This window comes from Acipenser ruthenus, chromosome 13, assembly GCF_902713425.1.
Source record: "Acipenser ruthenus chromosome 13, fAciRut3.2 maternal haplotype, whole genome shotgun sequence".
In the NCBI taxonomy this organism is placed as follows: Eukaryota; Metazoa; Chordata; class Actinopteri; order Acipenseriformes; family Acipenseridae; genus Acipenser; species Acipenser ruthenus.
The window spans coordinates 27215136-27230052 of NC_081201.1; the positions used below are offsets into that span (position 1 = coordinate 27215136).

Sequence of the window (14917 nt, forward strand, 5' to 3'; positions counted from 1 at the left end):
CCCTTACATTCAGGAATGACAAACTTGTGCCTATGCTACCTATATTTATAGTAATCATGGACCCTCACCTGTTAACAATAATTGGTGACAAAAGGTTAATTAGGTAACATGCTAGTTAACTCGGAGAACATCTAACAAAGACACTTTTATACTTAGGCCAGTGTTCTAACACCGTGTTATACACATTTCAGACTTTTAACTGACTTGGGCTTCAGACTGAAATCCCCTTGCTATGGGTGACCATTTCATTGAAATTGACAAGATTTACATTTTCATTTAAAAATAAAATTTTTGAATGCAATTCACTTATGATTATCAGCTTATATAAGTACAAGTATCATATAATGAAATATTAAGTGTTTATAGACAAGTTTATACAGTTATATATACTATATATTATATATATACAGTATGCAGTGGTTTGCAGAAGTATTCACCCTCCTGCAAAGTTTTCACATTTTGTTGAATTACAAATAACGTATGCAGTTTTACAAACAAAAACATTTTTTATTCAAAGCTGTAGTGGTTAAACTGAACACTGTTATATGAGGAGGTTAAATGTCAGCAGAACTTGCAAAGAAAATGTACAAAATGAAATTTACTGGTTGCTTAAGTATTCAGCCCCTTAAGTCAGTACTTGGTAGAAGCACCTTTTGCAGCAATTACTGCTAATCAAACCAAGTATTGTAGAATTTGTCTTGTATCGTTTAAGATGTTTTTCAAATAAAGTAAGCTTATTTATGTATAAAAACGCCCTTCTTTTGCAGCCAGTTCATCTTTTATGGCATGTAGCTGATGAAATGGTAAAGTAATTAAATGTCCCTGGCAGCAGACTGCCTCTGTTTAGCGCACGCAAGAACTTGCAGAATGGATAAAACTGTGTTGAGAATTTTAAGAAAACGCATTTGAGAGCAAAACATTTAATGACATTTTTTTAACTTTCATAGCTGAAGAAGTGCCAGGGATCTGCACCTGCAAGCAAGCACAGAGGTGCCGGGGCACAAATTAACCATAGGGGCAATTGCAGAACATTGACACACCACAGGAGTATTGGTTTCATAACAGCATGATTTATGCAGCATGCCTAGACTTCTGTTCTTTTATAGCTGCACCACATTTGATCTTTCATGTCTTACTTTTCTCTTGAGCAAAAAGAGTGACACAAAAACGTCTGCTAAAACCAAATGCTTCGCAACTGCGATATCAATGTATCATGTATACAATTTTCCCATTTTTAGAAATAAACGACAGCCAGGTGGGGGAACATTAGGTTGCTTACCGTAACCCTGGTTCCCTGAAAGAGAAGACGACCACCAACATTAAGTATGGGATATTCCCTGCCATTGAGGTAGGTAATACTGAACTCTCTATATCAGAGCTGCCAAAGACCCCTTCCTGTGATGACGCACTCGGTCCCGCCTACCGAGAGTATAAAATCATCACTCACCGGAAGATCTCCCGCCGAATCCGTGAGGGCGACCGAAGCGACCTCATGGCTGGTGGTCGACCACCAACATTAAGCATGGGATAATGTATACCAGAGCTGTCGCGAGGGAGAAGGAACGGCAGTATATGAGGGACGCACAAGCGCTGTCTAACCTAGAGGTTAGCGGTGTGAAATTACACCCTCAAGGACCCTTGTGCCCACAGATGGCACAGCAGGATCTACCACATTAGTGTGGTAGAATCTGGTGAAAGTATGCGGCATAGCCCAGCTAGCCGCAGCACAAATCTCATACATCGAAGAGCCCCTAAAAAGGGCCCACGATGTAGCCAACTCTCTAGTCGAATGTGCAGCTACTCTACCAGGTGGGGGTAACCCAGCACCATCATATGCAGTCGACACCGTGTATGCAATCCAGTGAGACAGACACTGCTTAGAGAGGGGCTGTCCCAAGGTCCGTGTACCATAACAAACAAAAAGCTGACCCGATTTACGCAAAGCTTTCGTCTTAAGTACATAAAACCTCAATGCCCGCACTGGGCAGAGGAAATTTAGTTTCTCATCCTCCTGTGAAGCAAACGGAGGCGGGTGAAAAGACTCCAGTTCCACAGATTGGTTTATATGAAAAGCTGTGATCACCTTGGGGAGGAAAGCGGGGTTGGTGCGCAGCGAAACTCTGCTTCCATCCTCCCACACACGCATGCAGGAGCTGTGCACAGACAGCACCTGCAGCTCACTGATCCACTTAGCAGAGGTGATAGCCAAAAGGAAGGCTGTCTTCATAGACAGGTACTTCAGCTCTATGGAGTCTAAAGGCTCAAACGGGGCCTTTGTAAGAGCCTCCAGTACAATGTTAAGGCTCCACTCAGGAAGAACAGTCCTCCTAGGAGGATGTAATCTCCGTGCGCCTTTAAGAAAGCGCGTAGCCAAAAAATGCGCACCCAGAGACCTAGAATCTACGGGGGTATGACAAGCAGATATAGCTGCCAGATACACTTTCAGCATGGAAGGAGACCTTCCAGCATCAAACAGTTCCTGCAGGAACTGCAATATAACTGGCATCGGGCAAGTAAGGGGGTCATGGCTCCTAGCCAGACACCAGGCTTGAAAACACTTCCACTTGTAGGTATAAACTGACCTAGTGGAGTCTGCCCTAGCATTCTGCATAGTGCTCACAACCGCGTCCGACAGCCCCAGGGCTAGCCAGCAGTCCCTTTCAGGGGCCAGACCCACAACTGGAACCTGCCCGGATCCGGGTGCCAAAGGGAGCCCTGTGCCTGAGTGAGGAGATCCAGGCGAAGCGGGATCTCCCAAAGCTGGCCGTCCAGCAGCTAGCACAGGGTCTCAAACCATATCCTCCTGGGCCACCTGGGGGCCACTAGAAGAACTGACGCTTTCTCTGACCATACTTTCTCCAGGAAGGCCGGGAGCAACGGTATAGGAGGAAAAACGTACAAAAACGCTTTGGGCCAAACGTGCGCTCGGGCGTCTACCCCTAGTGGACCGCCTGAGCGATGGAGGGTGTACCATAGGGGACAATGTGTCATCTCCGCCGAAGCGAACAGATCGACCTGTGCCTTCCCGAACCGTTCCCAAATGTGCTCCACCGTCTGGGGGTGGAGACAATTAATTTTAAACCAAAATGTTATCTTAATTTCAGGTATATTCAATTACCAATTCAAGACTGTTCATTTCATTCCAGTCTTTATTTAAGTCTAATTTGACACTTTTATTGAATTTTGTTGGATTTTAATTATCATTATAAGTTATCAGTTTTCTCACACTACCATGAGACATTGTTCTCTCTCATTTATATCTTGCTGTGGTCTCTTAACATGGCTATAGTTCTTGCACATCCACTGGGAGCTTCGGGGATGATGTGGAGAATTACAATAGCATTTTGCAGTGTTTCAGATTGGTCTTTAGGAGTGTCCATCTATATTTGCACCATTCCATCACACTGTACAGGCAATTGGCTTTGAATTACATTTTATCTTTTATCTTTAAACCATTTGTGTCTGTCCAATTATTACAACACAGCTTGCAACATTTATTTTGGTTAATTTAATTTTTTAACCTACTTTTGTTCCAGGCCTGGTTCAGTTGTATCACGTAATTATTTTGCAACATATTTTGTGCATCAGTTTTAAATGCAAAATAACTATTCAAAAATACATTTTAAAATATAAAAATTAAAAAATGTAAAAATTAAAAAATGCAAAAATTAAAAAAAATGCCAAGGCTTTGTATTACTTGTGGTTTTAAGTTACATTATACTGATGCACACAAAAATTAGAACTATTGCAATAATGTTGACTTGTTTCATTTTTCAGTTTCGTTTCTGGATGCTTTGGTCAGAGCAAGGCATCAGTGGGTACCCTTTAAATTAAGTACAAAGAGTACCGTGCACACTTCAGCCTCAGCAGACAAGAATAAAGACAGAAGCTATTCCTTGAGATTTGCGTGTTCACAATGGAGTAAGTAAACAATATTTATGATTGATATGTGTAACATTATTATTATTATTATTATTATTATTATTATTATTAATAACTTCTTAGCAGACGCTCTTATCCAGGGCGACTTACAATTGTTACAAGTTATCACAGTATCCTGCATTATATATTTAGTTTCGTGCTTAAACTTTGTAGGGCACCACTACGGAAAAATTATTAAATGCCAGTGGTTAATTTGTGCAGAGCCCCGGCATCCTCTTCAGTTATGAAAGTTAAAAATGTCAAAAAATGTTTTCAAATGCATTTTCTTAAAATTCTCAACACAGTTTTATCCATTCTGCAAGTTCTTGCGTGCACTAAACAGACACTGCCGCTGCCAGGGACATTTAATTACTTTACCATTTCAGCTACATGCCATAAAAGATGAACTGGCTGCGAAAGAAGGACGTTTTTATAAATATTTGAAAAACAGAAATACAAACAGAAATAAAAACCTTACATAAAACTAAAACTGTTGTAACTGTCTGCTACAGTACATTACTAAAAGACTGAATCTTGCAAATGAATATTTGTGTCATGTTGTTGTGTAATTACAAGCTGTACATTTCTTCACAAACCGGCAGAATGACAGTGTTATGTATGACGCTGTGCACCTTGTTTAACCAAAGGTTTCTTTATTATTTATTCTTAACAGTCACAATACAGCAAACGCGCCGGCTCGTTTTACACATCTGAATTCCTCAAACACAAAAGTAACGTAAACATGTGTGAAACGCCCCTCCCACTCCTGTTAGTGTATTAGGTAAACAACACCTAACTCACTGTAAGTAAATGTAATTAATAAAAAACTAAAAACATACGTCATAAATATAATACATTTAATTCGCGTTGTGCAGTTATTGGTGGTGAGAGTTCTGTACGTCACTGTCCCTGTGTATCCTTGTTCTCATTGTTACCACTTGGAGGTTTGCAAAACGAGCACACCACAGCGTTGATCCCAAGTGTCCCGCTGCTGCGAGATTGTCTTGCACGGCTCTCTGTTTGTTTCTCCATTTCACGGCAGAAATTGAAAGGAATTTCCAATGCGTTTTAAAATTTTGTGTGAGTATGACAAGTCTTATGAAAATGCAAAAAAAAAAAAAAAGTACGCCATTACACAATTTGTCACGCGTACCCCCTAAACACGTCTTGCGTACCCCTGGGGGTACGCGTACCACAGTTTGGGAACCTCTGGTCTACAGCAAGCGTTTGGTTTACTTAAATATATTAGCCTCTTATACAATGCTAATACAGTACAAAATATATTGTTTAGATAATATTTCTTTTAATATAAAACTTTTCTTTCACTCCCTCACGTTGCGTCTGTTCCTTCGCACTCTCTCGAACCTTCTTTCTCTCTCTCACGTTGCGTCGAACCTTCTTTCTCTCTCCCACAAACCCAATCAAAACGCTAAGTCCCACCCCCAAATTCCACTATCTGTTGACTAATTGGTTCAGAGGGGAAACCTGTCCAATAGAATTGTGTCTAGGTGTAGCAAGCTAGTAAATGTGATTCTGGTGCATGTAACTATGTTACAAGAAATAAAACATTTTTAATTTAAAGGAATAGCGCAAATTTGCAGCAGCATAACTAAGCAATGCAAACATAACAGACAGTAACGGACATCCCTCTGCGTGGATTTGAAAGTTTAACATTATTGTTCAAATGTAATGTTAATTTGGTAACTTCCTCTTGTAGTATCCTTGATAATACTTTAAAGGATTTACTCGACACGGTGTTGCATAAACACAACATGGTTTATTTCCTGGAGATCGCCATCTTAACTCTCAGTAAAACTGAATACAACATCCGGAACCCCAGGCTAGTAATCCTTGTATCTAACTTACATCTAGTATCCACTAGATGTCAATATCTAACCTTACAGCCTAACACTATTCAATTATAATGTATACCCAATACATTACAACTCTATCATACCAATTCAGAATTCAAACCGGTTGTATCAAGGTCTGCTGCCAATGAAAACAAACATGTAAAGGCACTAATAAAGACATGTTTTATAGTTAATGTAATGAAATTCTTTCATAACTTTATTCTATTCGATCTAAACCATTTTTTTAAAAATGTTTTACAGTTCAAACCAAGAAAATGCTTTGAAAACCAAACTGTTACAGCTGGAGTGTCACTTTACATGGGGTTTTAAAAAGGAAGACACAGACCTCAATGATTTAATTGATAGACTGGAAGAACAGATACAATTGAACATCGGCAAGGACAAGGGGATTGGGCGCTCATACACCCAACTGGCTCACGTGAAGCACCTGCAAGATTTTAACGAAGAAGCAGAAAAATACCTAGTGAAAGCTGAAGAATTTGAAAAGACTACCAATGAACATGACTTTGAAGAGCTGATTATTGTTACATATGGAAACTTTGCCTGATTGTATTATCACATGGGTGAGATCACCAAAGCTGAGAACTACCTGGAGAAGCTGGAAGACATTTGCAAGAAGTTCCCCACAGCTTCCCGCTACAGTGTCCTCCTTCCTGTGGTGTATGGGGAAAAGGGATGGTCCTATTTGAGGTACTCCAAGATATATTATGAGAGAGCAAAAGAATGTTTCAAAAAGGCTCTTGAAGGACAGCCAGATGAGACACAGTGCAATACTGGTTATGCCATTGTGCTATATCGCATCCAGAGAACCACAAGGTGCCTGTGCTGATGACTCAACTGCATTCAAACAGCTGAGACGTGTTCTCGAGTTAGACCCGGAGAATGCACAGGTCATGGTACTCCTGGGGATGAAACTTTGGGAATATAAACAAAATAAGGAAGCCTTGAAATTAGTGGAGCAAGCTCTGAAGCTGTCGCCAGATAACCCCCACGTTACTCGATGCGTGACAAAGTTTTTCTGAAAACACGGGTCTCTTGATAAATGCTTGGAACTGTTAAGGAAGGCAATGGAACAGACACCAAATTCAGCATTTCTAAACCATCAGATAAGTCTCAGTTATAGAAAGAAAATATCCATGTTGAAAGAGCAGAAAAAGCCATTCCAAAACAGAACTGAGATTAAGCAACTTGTCAGCATGTGCATTTCTCACCTGGAAAAAACAACCAAGCAGAAGCCATCTTTTTTTACGGGCAATTAGATCTGGCCAAAATGTATGCAGAATCTGGGAATACCAAAAAGTCAGGAGAATTGTTTGAGGAGATATTTAAAATGCCAAATGTCAAGTTTGAAAATATGCAGGCACTTTATTACACTTATGGAGATTTCCAGCTGTACCACAAAGGATCCGAATTGCTTGCTATTCAGTGCTACAAAGATGGGCTCAAAATTCAGAAAAACAACTCAGACCAAATAATGCTTTACAAGAAGCTGAAAAACTTAGCAGAAAGAAAGATTGCAAGGAATTCACAAGATGGGGAAGCCTATGGTATTCTGGGCTTCGCTCATCAAATGAATAATGAGAGACTGGAAGCGATCAGATGCTATGAGAAGGCTATCCTGCGTGACCCTGGCAATGACGAATATCTGAGTGCGTTCTGTGACCTGCGCCTTTCATTGAATTGAAAAACAGAGGTGAAATGCTAAAGTGCTTTGCTGACTACAGAAAGTAGGACCATATTCTCAAAGCATTTCCTCCATTCTCCACACCTATTTTTTGAAAGCAGAAAAAAAATCATGTTAATGTTACAATACAAGAATCAAAGCACTGTGAGAGCTGAATTATATCACTTACTTGTTTGGTTCAAGTTTTGTGTTTTATCTTTCACACAATAGGAGTTAATTAAAAACTGGAGTAAACGCTTTGTAAATATGGCCTGCATAGTTTTGATATCTGATGTAACACAGTAGGGAGGGGGCTTATCCTCCCTGCATGAAAAATATGTGCAATTGCTTAATTTAATTGTTTTGTTTTATTGTTTAATTATTATTGTTAATTATTTTATTAGTGAAATCCCCTGCACCTGGTAATTATTGTAAATTAGAGCCAGGTGCAGGGTACAAAAGAGAAGCAGCCAGTCTGTTCAGGGCTGCTGTGTGAAGAGTCTGCTTGCAAGGGTGTGCAGGCGTACAAGAGAAAGAAAATGGTAGAGTGAATCCTTTTTGTTGGCGAGCTGAGTAACTTTGTTTTGTTTTAGTTTTTGGTAACAGGTAAACAGCTTAGCTGTCCTGTTTTTAGTTTAGGTTCCAGTGTTTATGTTTAGTTAGTGCTCAAAGAGAGCTAGGTGTTTGTTTTGTTTATTAAAATTAGCGCAACCGCGCTGTAAAAATCCAATTTCCTGTGTCCTGGGTCTGGTTTTTAAAGGGGCAACGAACCACGAGTGGGTGAAGTTCTATTACACTAACAACAGTTCTCAACTGAATGCTCAGTAGATATTACAGATGAAACATAGTGGTATTGCCTGTTCATGTATAATTCCTAAAATAATGCTTGTACTTGCTTGCACTTTAAAATGTGCTTATCTTCTTGCACATCATATACAAAATGTAGAAATGTTATCTGTACATCGTATCACTATATTGTTTATTGCATTTTGTAAGCCTATACAATTTGTGAATGCATTTAAAAAAAAAAAAGTAATCCAATGTAACACATGCTGTTGCATCAGTACATTGATGGCCTTTCTTGCACTTAGTTTTTTGTTTATTTTAAAGATTTAAATTAATTGCTTTTTATAATCTGTTTTGTTGCTTGGTAAATAGTGCAATCTTCACAGCAATCTTCACACATCTATTGCATTTATGTAGTGCTTTTTATACAAAAGTATTGCAAAGCACTGTACAATACATAACAGAAAAAAAACCCACAATACATTTGTATAGCAAGTCACACATACAATTGCCACAGTCAGACCATTTAAATAACAGTATACACATCATACAAATGCAGCAATTTTAAAATTACATTAAGACCCACTATGATAAGAAAGCCATTTTATAAAAGTGCGTTTTTAGTCTTGACTTGAAAACTTGTAACGGTCCCAGCTTCCCTACAAATGAAGGCAGAGCATTCCATAATTTAGGAGCTCTACAAGAAAAAGCCCTACCTTCTGTATTGATCTGTTGACCCTAGGAATAACCAGCAGCCCCATATCCTGTGAATGCGGATTGGAAGATATGGGGTCAGTAACTCCTGCAAATAACTAGGTGCTAATCCATTCAGGACCTTGTAAGCAAAATCTTAAAATCAATTCAATACTGCACAGGGAGCCAAAATAAAGAGGCCAAAACAGGGGTAATATGTTCACTTTCCCTGGTTTTAGTCAGAATTCTAGCGGTGGTTTTCTGAACAAGCTGCAAGCGGGATACTACACGTTTTGGGACACCAGAAAAAAAGTGCATTACAATAATCAATTCTAGATGAAATAAAGCCATGCATTAGTCTCTCTGCATCAGATACAGAAATAATTGGTCTAAGTTTGGTTATATTTCTCAAATGGTAAAAAGATACTTTAGTACCTTCCCTAATATGAGTCTCAAATGATAGATCAGGATCAAAGATGAACCCCAAACTCTTAATTTCTAGTTTAAGTTTTGATGAGAGACTGCAAGGGTCGAGCTCATGTAATCCGACATTTCCTTTTAGTTGGTTCTGTGATCCCACTAGCATAACCTCTGTTTTATCTGAATTCAACATTAGAAAATTCTGTGCTTGATGTCTGTAAGGCAAGTAGCTAATAACGCCCAGGCAGAATACATTTCTGGTTTTAGCCATAAATATAGCTGGGTATCATTAGCATAGCAATGTACAATATCCAAGTATGTAGTGTAATATATACAATAAAGAATAAAAATGTGTTTCATTAGATCCAGTTTGATCTCTTCTGCACAGTGTGAAATATACACTGGTCAGTTTTGTATTGAGTGATTTGTACAGTCAATGCTGTTCTTGATTCCCACAAGCAGCTCATTCAACCACATTATTACATACATTATGACTTTCACTGTGTATCTGAAATGTGATGCAGAGAATTGCAAGAATGAATTGCAATCACTGATACTAACACAATAAACACCCTTGTCATCCTTATAAAACCTTACTCTGGTATACTTTGGTAAAATCATAGCATGTATAGCTAATAAAAGCATTGCTCAGTGCCCAATTAGAGTGATAATATACAGTGCATTGTTACCTTGGCACAAAAGAGGCTAAACTGTCCATTAAAAAGTGCACTCTGTTCTCCATTTGATCACAACATTTTATTAGTATGCAGACTTTTCATTTTGGCATCGGCAAATGTCATTTGGTTCAAATAGGTTTGGATTATTATAGAGAAATTTCCTGACTTTAAATTAAAAATGCTTAGCTATTAACTAATAGTTTAATACCTGGAAATTGTAACTGAGAACATCTTCAACGTTAAAAAATAGAACCATGCTGAGTAGCAAAAGAAATGAAACCGAAATTCGATTCCATTTATTTGAAAGAACAACACAACAATCGCTCCCGGTTGGCTCCAAGCCTGCGTATTGTTTCACTGGTGCCGAGACTCTGGACCGTTAAGACGCTCACTTGCCGTAGGTGTGGTCGCCGGTTCTTGCACATCCTCCGCCATGTTACATTTGGCTTAACATGGTTTGGTGCTCGACCGAACTTGTTTTTATGAATGTATTCAAATGACATCACTAGGCATTTCTGACTGAACTTTTTTGCAGGTCATTTGTTGTTAATCTTGGAATGTCTCCTATAATTATAACCTTTTATACTATAGATAATGAAACTGTCTGAATATCCACACACTTCAGAACATTTAAAATGCAGTGCTACAGATGTTATTCTGAGTAGTGATAATTTGTCACATTTGTATTTATAGTCTTGTACAGATTAAACACAGTAATACAAAAACATTTTGATTAATCAATACAATTTGATTCATTAATAGTACTGGTAGCATCACATTTAAGTTTTATGCCGACCTTCTTATTAGAACAATGACATTATTAGTTCACTCTTCAACTTCAATATGATATAACAAATGCTAATGAATGGTTAACAGAAAATAAACTGAAGTGTCATCTAATGTAGACACATAAATAACATGTGGTATTCCTGTAAACAAGAAATTACATTTCCGTTTTACTGACAGCCAAGTGTCCTGCATGCACCACTAACAATACACCACTAGGTGGTGGTCTAGTATAATAATGACTTTAAAAGTCACCATTGTATAGTGTAAGATTTTAGAATGTTTTTTTTTTTTTTTTTTTTTTGGTATCTTTTAACAACGACAGCATGCTTTGTTCAACAACATTTTGAATAGATCTTCCTTCAATATGTGACATACTGGCTCTGTCTGCTGGCAGGTATCTTGAATTCAATGGTTCCTGGTATCAAACCTTCAGAAAACATTTCCAATGATACAAGATGTTAAACCATGGCAATTCTAAACATGGAATTTCGAATTGGCAAGCAGGAGTGTTGCTAGATGAACCTTCCCACCTGCCATCCGAATGTCTGTCGTAAAAGCTGACCCACAAGCAGGGCCAGGTTAACCCATGCAAACATACACTACTGGGCTCCTACCTTCCTATGTGAATAACAACTACCAATTTGCAAAACGTTAAGTCATTTAAATTTTTTAAGTTTTTATACATAGTTTTGATCAGAAACAGTCAATTATGCCGAATTCTAGTTATTAATTATGATGAAAGTTTCACGCAGTGCTCTGAACTGAAAGACTGACTGAATCTGACAGACCCAGTTTAATTGAAGGTGGTGTGCTAAATACGTTTCAAAATAAATTTGGAACAACCTGAAGCCTGTGTCAAATCCTATAGCAGAGCTTGATAAATCACCTTTCCTGATTTACTCAATAAAAAATACAACAGTTCCAATATGGACAAGAACATCATATGTTGATTGTTATCCAATTACAAAAAACATGATACTTCTGTACAGGAGGGTACTCAAACTTGTGTCCACTAACTGTTGGTCCCCTATAGTCAACACAAATCTATATTAAATAAAACAAACATACCTGTACATTGTCATGTTGTCAAATCAGGGTTGCCAACCTTTTTCTTTTACTTTTTTTTTTTAACTTTAATACAGATTTACAGTGGCCTATTGATACTGTTTTTTGTTTTTTTTACTGAAATAATTAAAAAAAAAACCTGAAACAATAAAACACATTATAAAATAGGCTAGTTTTGTGTAGTTACATTTACTACTTGTGCAATCCTTATTTACTTCTTTGGTCATACATGGACACATTTGCAGACTGTATCATTTGCTTTGGTGGTCTGAAGCTGGTGCTGTTTTTAACAGTATGGCCGTGGACGGGAGCTTCCAGGGGGCGGCGCTCAATTGGCCGAGCGTCGCCCAGGGGGAGGGAGGGTTAGGTCGGCCTGAGTGTCCTCGGCTCACCGCGCACCAGCGACCCCTGTAGTCTGGCCGGGCACCTGCGGGCTTGCCTGTAAACTGCCCAGAGCTAGTTTTGTGTAGTTACATTTACTACTTGTGCAGTGCTTATTTACTTCTTTGGTCATACATGGACACATTTGCAGACTGTATCATTTGCTTTGGTGGTCTGAAGCTGGTGCTGTTTTTAACAGTATGGTCAAAATTCCATTCAGAATGTCTGTAGACAATTCATTTCTTGTTATTACAAGAAAGGCTCATCTGAGAAAAAACTTGTCATAATTCTGCAGTACTGTGTGGCAAAGCCAACTTATTAATGGCAAACTTGACAAGTGTAGGAAAACATGGCTCCAGGTGTATACAACAAGATAGGGTAACCAGACGTCCCGGTTTTTCAACAAAGGTCCCAGCGTCCCGACATTTTGCTCAAAATCTTTAAAAAGTCACGGTTTTCAGCCACTTCATGTAGCTCAACACCTTAAATACCTTTTGTCAAAATAACGTCAACACCCGCTTTTAGTTTATGGCACCTGCAGTGAAAATAAAATTTTAAAAAAGGTAGGCCTACTAGGGTAACCTAGAACGTTATTTTTATAAAGTGATTAACACAGGCATGAATGCTTTTTCATGAGTGCGCCATGTGTTTTCATATATTCAATATGAATCTACAATTGTGTGTAAAACGGTCATTTTGTAGCTGTTCAGTTCTGGCGGGATTTAGCCCAGACAGAGCAGCGAGAGGTTGCAAGCATCCGAATCCACCAGGTTAAACCACATCAACAACATCAATAGAGCCTGACGCAGTGAGTAAAAAAAGAAAGAAAGAAATAGCCAAAAAGTAAATGTATTTTAATGATTTAATGTATTATTAAAATAGCTTATATTTAAATGGTTTAATTAGTCTCATCAATTTAACAACAGAGCAGTAACTAGGTATTTTAGCGCAGGGGGCAGGCAATCGTCCACACCCAGTCGTTTTTTTGTTTTTGGGTGTTTATAGTTGGAATGGTATATTTGCTCACGTTTCATAGTTTTGATTAAATTATTGTTATTTCAGAATCTGTCCTTTAACATGTTTGAAGGAAACAAGACATTACTTAAAACGGAAAGGAACTTGTTTACACGTGTTAACTGTAAGGGTAAATTTCCCGCCTCTATGATTATATTCAATCCATGCATTTTCAGTACCAACCAATGATAATGAGTTTATTTTACGTAGGCTATGGTCATTTTCTGTTAGTCGGGGCTGTAGTTTAGTTTTTGACTCCTCAGTAAAAGCTAAGGCAGAGATCGAGCTATGTGCTTACAATAAACTTTTAATTAAGTTCATGTGTGGCATATTCATTGGTACTGTAAAAAAGCATGTATTGAAAGTAATTGTAACACAAACGTGGATGCAATGACTTAATGGCTTGAAGCATATTCAGAAAGACAAACTCACATTTCCATCTATATAGTTTCCCTAAAGATACAAAACAATTTAGAATTTAGCGAGTCATGCAGGTTTGTATGCTATTTTAAACAAAAATAAATAAGTAAATAAGGTCATTAAAAATAACTAGATTTTGGGGGCTCCCGAGTGGCGCATCCAGTAAAAAGCACTCGCTAGAGTGCAGGATGCGCTCTATAGCCTGGACGTCGCGAGTTCGAGTCCAGGCTATTCCACAGCCGACCGTGGACGGGAGCTTCCAGGGGGCGGCGCTCAATTGGCCGAGCGTCGCCCAGGGGGAGGGAGGGTTAGGTCGGCCAGGGTGTCCTCGGCTCACTGCGCACCAGCGACCCCTGTAGTCTGGCCAGGCGCCTGCAGGCTTACCTGTAAACTGCCCAGAGCTGCGTTGTCCTCCGACGCTGTAGCTCTGAGGCGGCTGCACGGTGAGTTTGCAGTGTGTAAAGAAGCGGGCGGCTGACGGCACACGTTTCGGAGGACAGCGTGTGTTCATCTTTGCCCCTCCCGAGTCAGCGCAGGGGTGGTAGCGGTGAGCTGAGCATAATAAAATAATTGGGCATTTCAAATTGGGGAGAAAATAATAAAAACTAATTGGCAACGACTAAATTTATATAAAATAAATAAATAAATAACTAGATTTTGTTTTTTTACAGATACATATTTTAACGCATGAATGTAAGCCTCTTGTAACTGTCTACTGTATTTAATGGAGAGCCCATAATTAAAAGAGGACACTGTAGGGTCCCCGAGCAGCTCATCCAGTGAAAGCACTACTGCGGGAAGCGCAGGATGAGTTACACTGCTTGAACGGCGCTAGTTCGCGTCCGGGCTGTGCAAAGAGGCCGAACTTTGCCGAGGGGGGTTTCACATTGGCTCTGACGCTCCTGGGGTGGGGGATGGGAAACCAGCAGGGACTTATTCTCCTCATCACGCAACAGCGAACTCTACTGGCCAGACACCGAGCATATTCAGCCTGGATAAGAAGCAGGGTTGATCTCTGTCTTCCAGGATCGGTAGCCCTCCCACCTCTGCTCTGGATTGCTCGGCATAAAAGCGATTCTGGCTTTAGGCTTTTGAGATCGGAGGACGCTCACACTCCCTCAGAACGTCTGTGCTGTGTGGGAACGCAGTGTTTACAAAGGTACCATGAAATTTTCCTGTCAGGACAACTGAGGAAGTCAGCACCTCGGTCACTT

At 39.3% G+C, this 14917-nt stretch overlaps 1 pseudogene; it reads left to right on the forward strand.

The window, feature by feature from the left end:
- Positions 1 to 3870: 3870 nt before the first annotated feature.
- Positions 3871 to 8248, forward strand: LOC117417859 (interferon-induced protein with tetratricopeptide repeats 1B-like; annotated as a pseudogene).
- Positions 8249 to 14917: the final 6669 nt, after the last annotated feature.